The sequence below is a fragment of the Protobothrops mucrosquamatus genome, unplaced genomic scaffold (genome assembly GCF_001527695.2).
Source record: "Protobothrops mucrosquamatus isolate PMUCROS unplaced genomic scaffold, P.Mucros_1.0 scaffold30, whole genome shotgun sequence".
Lineage (NCBI taxonomy): Eukaryota > Metazoa > Chordata > Lepidosauria > Squamata > Viperidae > Protobothrops > Protobothrops mucrosquamatus.
Genome location: NW_015386414.1, coordinates 308903 through 320260, shown reverse-complemented (window position 1 = coordinate 320260; position 11358 = coordinate 308903).

The following is an 11358-nucleotide window of genomic DNA, read 5'->3' as shown; positions in this document are numbered from 1 at the left end:
GGAGGTGGAAATCTGCAACCTTGGAGAAGAACTCCCACACTGAATATTTCACATACTTCTAAGCTTGGATCTGGGGCTAAAGTTCAGGGTCTTCCTCAATAACCATAGAGTCTAAAATGACTATTGGGAGATTGGCAGGTCATGTGGATAGCAACAAAAAAGACCAGGGCAGTTGGTGGAATGAAAGGAACATCAGGGCTAGTAACGCTAACTGTAGCATATTTTCATACAAGAGAGAGAGAGAGAAAAAGAGAGTTTAAAAAAATATTTTATAATTATGGAGACACATCTGGACATATCCACTATCAAAATACTAGTTTTACTGTGTTTACTTTAAAAATAGATTGCTCTTTTCTGCAGCAAAGGGACACAATATTACGAACTGCCCTGGCCAGCCAAAGAGAAATCTCCCCTGCAAATTAAGTTAAACTATTAGATTTAAATTCTAAAATTTACCTAGTGCATCAATGGAATGAATGAATGACACCCATTTATGCCTAGGTATCACTAACAGTAATAGTTGCTTCATACATTTGTCAGGATAAGTACAACATAAACCAGAAGCCTTTGCTAAACCTTTCCCAGGCTGGATATTGAACATGGTCGCTCAAATGGAAAAGCAAGGAGTCTGATAAGAATGTGTATTAGGTTTTTTTATTCATCCTTTATTACTTTTATTAGAAACTCAAAGTGGCAAACATACTATAACTCCTTCCTTCTCCTATTTTCCTCACAACAATAACCCTGCAAGGTGGATTGGGCTGAGAGAGAGTGACTGGCCCAAAGTCATCCAGCTGGCTTTCATGTCTCAGCCAGGACTAGGCCAGCACCTTAACCCCTACATCAAATAGGGTGGATACCCCCTCTATTTATTAGGAAAAGTAAAAAGAGAAAATTGGGACAAGTTGAAAACTTCTCCCTTGAACAAGGAGCAGAAGTAGAACAAGCACACTAATTCTGTCCCTTGCCTAGTCTTCCACATGTTAGGAAGCAATTATTTATAATAGATCTTCTATAGTTGAAGATTCTGCATATGTTTCAGAACCCTTAAAGCCACAGATACCAAATAGATATGTGAATGCATTTCCCTTATTGTTTGAAATTACTTGTTATGTCTTTTGACACTTTAATTTTAAGATGCACTTTTATTCATTCTATCTTTTAATATCTAAAAATCATTTTGACAAATCGCATACATATGGTAAAATTGTTCCCCCCCCCCAGAAAATGGAACTTACAAGTTGATCCTAATGCCTCAAGAAAGTTATAGGACAAAGGCCCCTGGTCTAGTCTTGGTGCATGACTTCAGTAAATGGCAACTGTATTTGAAGAAGCAGATGGCTTCTGGTCCCACCAAATACTATCCCCAAAAAATCAGGGAATGGGCTGGTGTTACAGGGAAGTTCTGAAAGTAAAAGGGAAACCATTTCGGTCCTCTGCTTTCCCCATTTCCCCATTTGGTGTAATATTTTAGTGAGTTGGGAATCTGCTCACTAGCATATGCCTAAAACATGAAGGCACATAACTTCCCCTTCTTTTAAAAACTTGTTCTTCCAGTAATGTAAGTGGCAAGTGGATCCATAGTTCTGACCAGAACTGTAAGAGTTCAAACACTTCCGTAGCAGTCACATTAGGAAGCAAGGAATTTGGGTCAAGTTACACAATGCACTGCGACATCTGTAACCAATTTTTCCAGTAGCAGCCACCATTGCTGGGTTTAAACAATGGGCAATAATATGATTTGTTTGGTTTGGGCTTAGTGTGATGCCTGAACTCATGCATTATGGTTTAAACTATAGTTTATAAGAGCAGTGCAACCTGAGGTCACTGCAGTTTTCATTACGGTCTTAGAAATCTCCAAAACATAGTGTGTTAGATTATGGAGAGTCATCCTTCTATAACATGTAATTTTAATTTCATTTTTATGTTAAAAAAAATGAAGGATTTTTTTTTTGCTTAAGTCTCCTCCTACTTTGGGGATTTTGGCACATGACATACCACTCAAAAGCCAACCGTGATAATCAAAGTTGTGCATCAGGATTATAACTTTGCCTTTTGTGTGAAATAAATCATTATACACCATTTAACAAATGACAGTTCAGTGCAATTATGAACTAGTATGATCCAAGAATGTTGGAGTATTGTTGATTGAGTTAAGAAGCAGTATGGCAGCTGAGAGTGGTCAACTTTCAACATTACCTTCTCACCCAAGAAGGTAATGTTATTTGCTCCATACAAGAAAAAAAAAAGCATCATGCAATCAACTATATTTCTCACTCCCATTAACATATAAGACCATGAGCATTGAGGACAGCAACTGAAATCAGGAAAGTAGCACCAAGCAAAATTTAAATTTAGCAAACTCCTCTTTCTGTTTTCTTCATCAAAATCAGCTATCCCTACTTCCCACGACTGCACCGATTGAGAAATCTCTCATGATCTCCCAGCATAACATGGACTTTGGCTCCCTGTCTTAGGGACTTTTGGTCACTGAGTTGAGTTCATAATATGGATCACTTCATGGAGATTCTGCCATGCCCTTTTCAAGAGGTGCCATGGGAATCTAAGCGATTTAAGAAGCAGAGCTGGAATCACATTGGTTGATTTTTCCACCAAAAGGGAGTAAGTTAATTTTAAACTGCCCACTGAAGCTTTAAAACTTCTGTCCAATCCTGTTATTAGTAGCTTAAAATTTATGAAGTGAGACTTTGTATGTTGATAGCAGTTTGATGGTCAAGCAACTTGGTGTAATTAGTCCCCATATCTAGGGAACAAAGCCCAATTTCACACTTACGCCATCTGTTTCTTAACATTTTCCCTGTATCCAGAATGAGCACAGCCCTAGGTCTGCTATGAAATATCAAGGAGTGGAGGAAACTAAATTATATTGAGTAGAATATACTGGGGAGACCCAAGATCAAATTCCTTATGTGACCAACTATATGTTCATGGAAGATGCATAGAGTAAGTTCCTATTATTTAAAAAATGGAAACGGGCTGTGGAAACTGAGAGAGAAAGAAAGCAGATGTCCCAGAGATAAGCCTGCAGCTATTTAATAACAAGCTGAATTGGGCCCTAAGACAATATATAGAGACCTGAAGGTCTGTATAAAGTGATTTCATCAGCAGGAACAAGGATGCTGGGTTGGCAATTTAAAGTTGTTTTGGAGTGCTGCTGAAAAGTGAATATAAAAAGTAGGAAGGTCATAGGAAGGCTATATCTGCAATGAATGTATTATTTAGTGGTAATGATAGCCTTGTATGCAGGTCTATTCTGGTGTCATTCAGATGCAGCTGTGTACTAGAACAGTCTGTGGAGCATGCTTACAACATAAGCATTAGCATAGGCCTCATTTCACTCTGGTTTTGCCCTTCTGAATGCATTACACTCTTTATATCTCACCAGAGTTCCCTCCCAGTTGGGTCTGAAAGTGATATCAAATGGAATCCAACTACACTATTATTCAGAAGAATAAACCAAATCAAAATACTCAGAACTAAGTTGGGACTGGGGCTGATTCTTCTTCCTGTTTGTCACTTCCTGTTTTAGGTTGCTTGTCTGTCTCTGAAGACTCTCACATACCCCTTCTTCAAAAATCTTTGAGTAATCTTCTGAAATGTCATTTTATAGATTGGCAGGGGAGTCAAGATCAGCATTTGTTACACCTGGCTGACCTTGTCTGTGACAGGAAGCTAAGTAAAGAGTGGCCTGTTTAGGACCAGGTGGCAGATCACCAGAGAGCTCCAAAGCTTTAAATCAAGAAGTCAAGAAATACCTTAGCAAAAGTCACTAACAACCAATTATGTATTTTCATCTAGAGAACTGAATAGTTACAGCTATTCTCACCAGGAGTTGAGCTTGACTTGATATCATTTTTATCTGTTTATTCCAAGTTTAGAAAGAAACTTATGATTCTGTAGATCATGTCAGAATGTGAAGCATACTAGGCCTAATAACTGAGCTATGTGTGTGCATTTTCAAGTCATTGTTATTTTCTAGTGACTTCCTGGACAACTCCATGAAGTTTTCTTGGCAACATTTTCAAAAGTGCTTGCTAGTACTTTCTTCTAAGAGCTGTGATAAAGTGACTTGCCCAAAGTCTCCCAGCTGGCTTCATGCCTAAGAAAGACTAGAACTAGGTCTACTGGTTTCTATCTAGCTTGATGCCTTTAACCACTGCAGTAAAATGGCATTAAAGGGTATGTTAGATTATCTGTTTATTTTTTTTAGAAGCCTTTAAAATAAACTTAGGGATGTTGTAATTATTGAATTTGAAAAATCAAAGGGGTACAAACTAGGAAAGGGAGTGAGAGAATGAGACATATTGTTCCCATAGCTGTTTAACTTGAACAAATGGGTAATAAAAATAGCAGGATTGGAAGAAATGACAGCTGGAATGAAAACTGGAGATATAAAAAATTGAGATATGTAGATGAAACCACTTGGCTACTGGAAAATAAAGAAGTCCTAGAAGTAATCATGAAAGTAAATTAATTTTAATGTTAAATACAAACGAAATGCCCATCAGCCTGCTTAGTGAATTTACAATTGACAGCAAAGATATGAAAGTGGTAGATAGTTGTTTTGGGAGCTTAAAAATAGATTAAAAATAGTGTACTTGGAGAATAAAGATATCAATTCTAGGGAGGAAGGCATTGGTAAATATATACAAGATCATGAACAACAATGATATGTCTATGACAACAAAGGTAGTACTGTAATAAGCACTTGTGAGAACTGGATGCTCAGTATCATTGTAGATTTGCAGGGGTAATTTGAAATAATTGTTATTTGTTCATACAGTTGCTGGTCCAACTCAATGTACCTAACTAATTCATAAATGGGTTGTTCTTACAATAGAAGCATGAAGATTGCAATTCTATTTGAGCAATTGAGGCATATGGTTGAGAGAGAGTCTCTTTCACAAGTTGTAGTAATTGATTAAGAAAAGATTAGGGAGAAATTGTGGACAGCTGTGGGCAACAGCTGTAGAAAAGGTATTTCTATGGTGGTATCTTTGGGAAAAGAAATGAAGGACAATATCATAACACTTATCAGTTCACTGATGGAATTTTATCATTGTGTATAATTATTGTTAGTGCATCCCACTTTGAGGTTTTTTTTAAAAAAAGTATTAATAGAGAGCAATTCAAAAATATAAGTAAAAAATAAGATAGACTTGGGAAAGTGCAGAAATAGAATCAAGGAAATAACGCAGGGATGTGCAAAGATGTCAACACCTATTGTGGGCTTCTTGAATTACCTCTAGAGATTCAGAGAAGAGCAAACAGGATGATTAAGGGGCTAGAAACTGCATTTGATAGACTGAAATATCTGGGTAAGTCTGCTCTTGATAAAAGAAGACAAAGGGCATATAAGGTAGCATTCTTCAAATACAGTGAAAGCTCATTTTAGCAAACTAACTTGGTGTTTAATATTTTTGATGAATGTCCATTAAATATAATAGTACAACATTGTGGCAGTATACTGTACATCATTGTACTCTTTGGTATCAAGGGCTGATAAACTGAGGGTTTACTGTTCCTGAAAGGATGTTAGATAGAAGAAGGTAAAGCCTGCTCCCACTAGTTGCAGAGTGCAAGTTATGGAATAATGGATTTAAATTTCAGGATGGCAGGTTCTGACTAAATGTTAATAGAAACTTGCTAACAGTAAGAACAGTTCAACAGTGGAACCAATTGTCCAGACAGGTGGTGAGCTTCCTTCCTTACATAAGTTGCAATGAAAGCAGTCTGGGATATTTCAAGTTGGATTCCTGCACTGAGCAAGCAGTTGAAATTGTTAGCCTAAATGGCCCCACCCCGCTCTAGGATTCTGTCATGCTACTGGGCAAACCTGGGTGCTACATACTTTCCCCCTTCTCCTCTTTCATTTTTTTCAATGTATCCCCTCTTTTAGAACAGGCTTCCCTAAATGATTTTCCTTAAAAACAAAATCTTTGTATGGAATCCCTGAAATGAGTTGCAAATTAAGATCAATGAGCTCACAGACTATCAAAGCAATAAAAGTCTTGGTCAAACAGGTTCTGAGGAGGGTCTATGACAATTCGCCACAGCCAAGACAACTCGCTGCAGGACAAGAGTTACACTAATATCAAAGAAATGGTGGAATAGAATCATTAAAGAAAGGATGCAGAAGGAAGGACAGAATGAAATGTGAATGGCAAAAATTAAAAAAAATTATTTATTTTAAATAATTAAATAGAATTGTTAAGTTGTCCTGTAGTAAGTTGGCTGTAGCGAGTTGGTCACAGTGAATTGGCTGTGGCAAATTGTCCCATTCCATCTGAAGGATGTGCTCAAAAGCTGTAAGAAAGGAGCTTTATGAAGTTGTCACTGTCACAAATTGTGGTCATTACATGAGAGGCCTGTACCTTGGTATCTTAAGATTGACTTAAAGACAGGGCAGAGGACAGGCTCTCTGAGGACCATTTAGAGCAGGGGTCTTCAAACTTGGCCCTTTTATGACTTGTGGACTTCAACTCCCAGAATTCCTCAGCCAGCGTGCTTGGCTGAGGAATTCTGGGAGTTGAAGTCCACAAGTCATAAAAGGGCCAAGTTTGAAGACCCCTGATTTAGCGATATCAATAAGTACATAGGGAGCAAGTGAATCCCACAGTGATGCACTTGATTCTTCATTTAAAATAATTTGCAAATCCTTGTCTGACTCCATAGCATGTTAATTCATAAAACACACACACACACACACACACACATCTACATCTCTAATAAGCCTGTGATCATTTTTGTTTTTGTTTTGAAGATTGCTTTCTTTCACAGAAAGAAATTGGGGTATGGAAATAGTCTGAAAATTATAGTGTTTGTTATTGGTGATACTTGGAAGCTGATTCCCTCAAGAAATGTAACAGCAGCATCATTGGTTCATATAATCATAAGTCTGTTGTATTTTGCACAGGAGACTTGGATTTGGGAATACTTAAGAGTCTTCATATTGCAGATGCCGCTGAAGATTTATAATAGTTGAACCAGCTCTGCCTTTTAAACTTCACTTTCATTTCATGTGTTCATATGGCTAATCTTCCCCTTAGACTTTTGCTGACTATATATGTGGAAGCTATTTTTTTTAAAGGTATATCTGCAATGGAACTATTAGCCTTTAAAAGCAAGGAGCGATATAGAAGTCATTGCACCAGCAGAGAAATATGTAGGTGAGGGATATTATGGGACAGATGTTTATTTTGGAATTTATGACAATTGAAATCTGTCTTGGTTCACACCTTTGAAGAGATTTAGGTTTCCCAAACTACGCTATAATTGTGTAAGAATATTGTGTACATGTGCTTTAGCTTACCAACAAATATGAGTTCAAAACATCATTTTGAAAGAGAAGTTTACTGTAAAAGCACTCTTTTTCTGTAATCCAGAATACAGTATACATTTCTGAAGAGAACATCTGTCAGGGTCACATCATTCAAACTCCCAAAATAGTCTTCAGAACAGAGCTAGGATGAAAAGAACCATTTGTGTTTCTGGCTTGGCCCTTAAGTGTTGTTTGCAAAATGGGATTAGACACAACAGGCAGCACAACAATCATGGATTCCAGTTTGAACCACTGGCATATTATTTGGACCAGAGGGTTTCAAAAATAATTCTGAGCACACCAAAACAAATTCCTGCTGGTGGGTTTAGTTGAAAGTCTGATTGTATGAATACAGTATAAGGAATTTTTTTAAGCAGGAAAGGGCTGGACTTAACCAATTAACTGAATTTGGCTGATTAGGCCTCCCTATTAAGAACTCAGCTGACAACACATTTCCTGAAGCTTGGCCCTTTCACAGTACAGTAATGAGCTGGCAGTGAAGAAAAGAGACAAATATGGATGGCCAGACATTTTTGTGTGCACGGGAACATAAAGGATGCAATCTGGATGCATCTGGTCCTTGAATAGATGCTGTTAAATTTCAGACCACTAAATTGGTTTTCTAATAACAGCAAGTATTTCTTCTTTTCAAGCAGAGCAGCAAAGAATATGTATTTTACTATATGGAAGGAAGTCATTTAAAATATTTAAATGTATTTAATAACAGTGTGTGTATGCATACACAATGTACAAGTTTAATTAATAATAATATAACTGCTTTTCTAGATGTAAGTAACCATGTAATAATAATTCAATTCTGCAAGAGGGGAAAAAAAAGAAAAGTATTCTTTATGAAACTTTGGAGAATGCTTCTTACTTAGTGGGACCAAGAATGGACCAGTCACCCGATTTACGAGACAGCTTCCTTCATTGCAGTTAACAATCCTTACTTATATCTTTGCATTGTTTTAGAGCAGTCAGGGTTGTAAAATACAGCATCTTTTCTATCTTTTTCCTGCTGAGTTGGAACCTACAATAGACTTTAGGAGTTTTGAATAGGGAATCAAAAACAAGGAGTTACAAAAGAGAAGGCAAGGTTGGAAGCAAAATGTAAAATGAAAAAGGTGTCAGAAGTTGTCTGTTCTTAAATTGGAGTCATGGATGGTACAAAGTTAAAGGACTACAACTGATAGTGAGAGGATTTCATCAAGTTCTTGGATTATTATTTTTTGGGTTGAAATCAGTTTTTGTCAAAGATTTTACTTGGATGGTCTCTTTCTCCATAGGCATGGAAACAGCTAGGATATATTTGACTCCCTCTCTCTCTGGGCTTAAGAATTTAAATAATTAAAGTCTGATTTCTTTCTTTCCAGATACATTGGCCAAATTAAAGGGAGCTGGGATTTCTTTCCAATGTTTTCTAGTAAGAGAAAGTAAAATAACGGAATAGCAGCTTATGTGGGAATATTCCTGGGCATTTTGTAGGAGAGGTTTGGAAGAGGAGCAAATGACAATAGATGCATGTCATCATCATGCTACTGGTACAACCTACCTGTGACAAAAGACAGGACATAAATACATAATGCTGGAATTTGTCTGATGGCATCATGAGCATGTTGTCATTTTGGCCTAACCAGTTTGCTACAGATGCTGCTGCTGCTAAGGATTATTTTTTGCATCCTTTCTTACCAAGATTGGTAGCTTCTCCAAGACACGTTGTTTCCCTCAGTGTTGGATTGTTGAAACTCACCTGTCCCCGTCTTTAAAATAAAATTAAGGCAGCTGAACATCAGACCCCCCCCCCCAAAAAAAACCACAAAAATATTATTTTTATCCCTTAACAACAGAAGCAAAACTAAACAGTGTGGTTAACAATCCTCAAAAGTTGGCACTAAATCTAGGTCAGTGATTATTGTTGTTGTTTTTCCCTTAAACTGTTTATTGACATCTCTGACTGGAAAAGACCACCATTGGGATGGCTTTACTGCGGTTCTTGGAATTGTATCTTGCTTTTCATGGACAGCTAACTTTCTCTGTTGTTCATGCCATTACCAAGATCTGTGTGGGCAGAAATTTCACCAATGCTTTGAGACCAAGAAAATCACTAAGAGCAGCAGCAGCAGCAGCAGTTTAGATTAAAACCCAGAAGTTCAAGGAATGACCTCATATGTTTGTTTTGCTGGAGAGGATTTGCAAGCCCATATGATCCTGTGAACTCCCTAGGTGATTCATGCCAAAGCAAGCAGTCTACCTTGTATCCTTCCATCGTCATTACCTTCAACAAGGCAGTGTGTTACTTAGCCAGGGTTCTGTTCCAGGCAGCCACCCAGCCTAAAGCTGGCAAGTGCAAGTCTTTTAGAGATTGTGAGGCCAAATGTGGGCTCATGCTGCATTAAGCAGAGAACTAGGCAAAGGAAGGACAGATTCCCATAAGCTCCAGGCAGAAAAGCCAAAGACAGATGTTATGAAGGTCGAACTCCAAAAGCATCTGAACGGCACCCTGCTACTTTCTTCTGTCTCAGCCATTGGCACCATCCATATCCCATCATTTATTTTTTTTCTGAATGAAGGGTGGTAGACGGAGACTTGCCCAGTGGGTGTGGCCAGTAGTGTCTACGAATTTCAGGTGGAAGCCAGGAGCCAGTACATGCACTTTAGCATCTTTTGCTCATAAATTGGTTGCCTTTACCCATTTTTAAATGATATTTTTAATTGAACATTTTAAAGGGAAAAAGAAAGGCAGAAAGAAACAGAAGCAAGGAGAAAAGAATAAAAACACAAAGTGAATAAACAAGAGATTTACAAGCATCACACGAGTAAGTAAATTAAGTACACATCCTGAGACTAAAGTTTAGATCTAAATATTTATATTTCCTATTCTAAACTGCCCATCTCCCTCAGAGATTTAAATATCCTACATCATTTTGAAAATATCGTTATTAAAACTGATTAATGAAGTTAAAGTGAAAAATTAGTCTTATCTTGTAAAAAATCTATTTCGGTTTACAAAATCATCTTAAATAAGACAAGCCTAGACTTCAGATATGGTACAAGTCCATGGATAGAATTATAGTCCAGACATAGTTTTCATATTAAATTAAATTTTGGGTCAGATTTATTTTTAAAATGTGAAGCTATCTTAGACAATTAAGCATGTGTATTTGCTCTTTATCTGCTATAGAAACTATATGCATTTTCTAATGAGAACTGTAAGATATCCTAGATGCTGTTGGCATGTACAAAGATAACTCAGTATGCTCTGTAAAAATAAATTTTAGTAATATTTAATAGAAAGATTGCAAGTTAGAAAGGAAATTCAACTTTTAGAATGTTTCATTCTGTTATAGATCTTTTTGTAAATTTCTTGGGTTTTACTACATTGCCATTAATATAAGGGCAAGATCCAACCTGATTATTACACTTTCCAGGGTTTTTTTTTTAGAAAATGTATTACCATTTTTAACAATCCATATTGGAGTGGTATATTATTTGCAATGCTTCATACCAGTTTTCGCTAAGTGTGATATTTACTATTTTTTTATTCCACTGAAATTCCCGTTGTGCATATTGTTCTCAGTGCTAAATCCATTTAATCATACAATTTTTAACTTGTTTTGTTTCCAAATCATATTTCCTTAGCCATTTTAAATAAGGCCCAGCAAATGTTCCAAATTTTGTATTACATAGTTTTTAAATTCAGTTGAATCTTGAAGCATTCAGCCTTTTTTTTTTTTTTTTTGTAATTCCTTTAGAACAATACTCTTTGGTCAAAGATGTTGGAACTGGTCAGGTATTTCTGTGCATTCGGAAGACAATACAACTAAGTTAATCTATTGTAACAAAAATCATGTGTGGAAAAGAAAATGATATTTTCAGGTTGTGTAAGAAACAATATGCTGTAATATTTAAACAGGGAAAATAAAACCTCCGGTAGTTTTAAGTCCTGGAACACTATGATTTCTTCCATTTATTTTGGCAAGAGAATTAGCAAGCAACACATCTAAACAGACCATCAA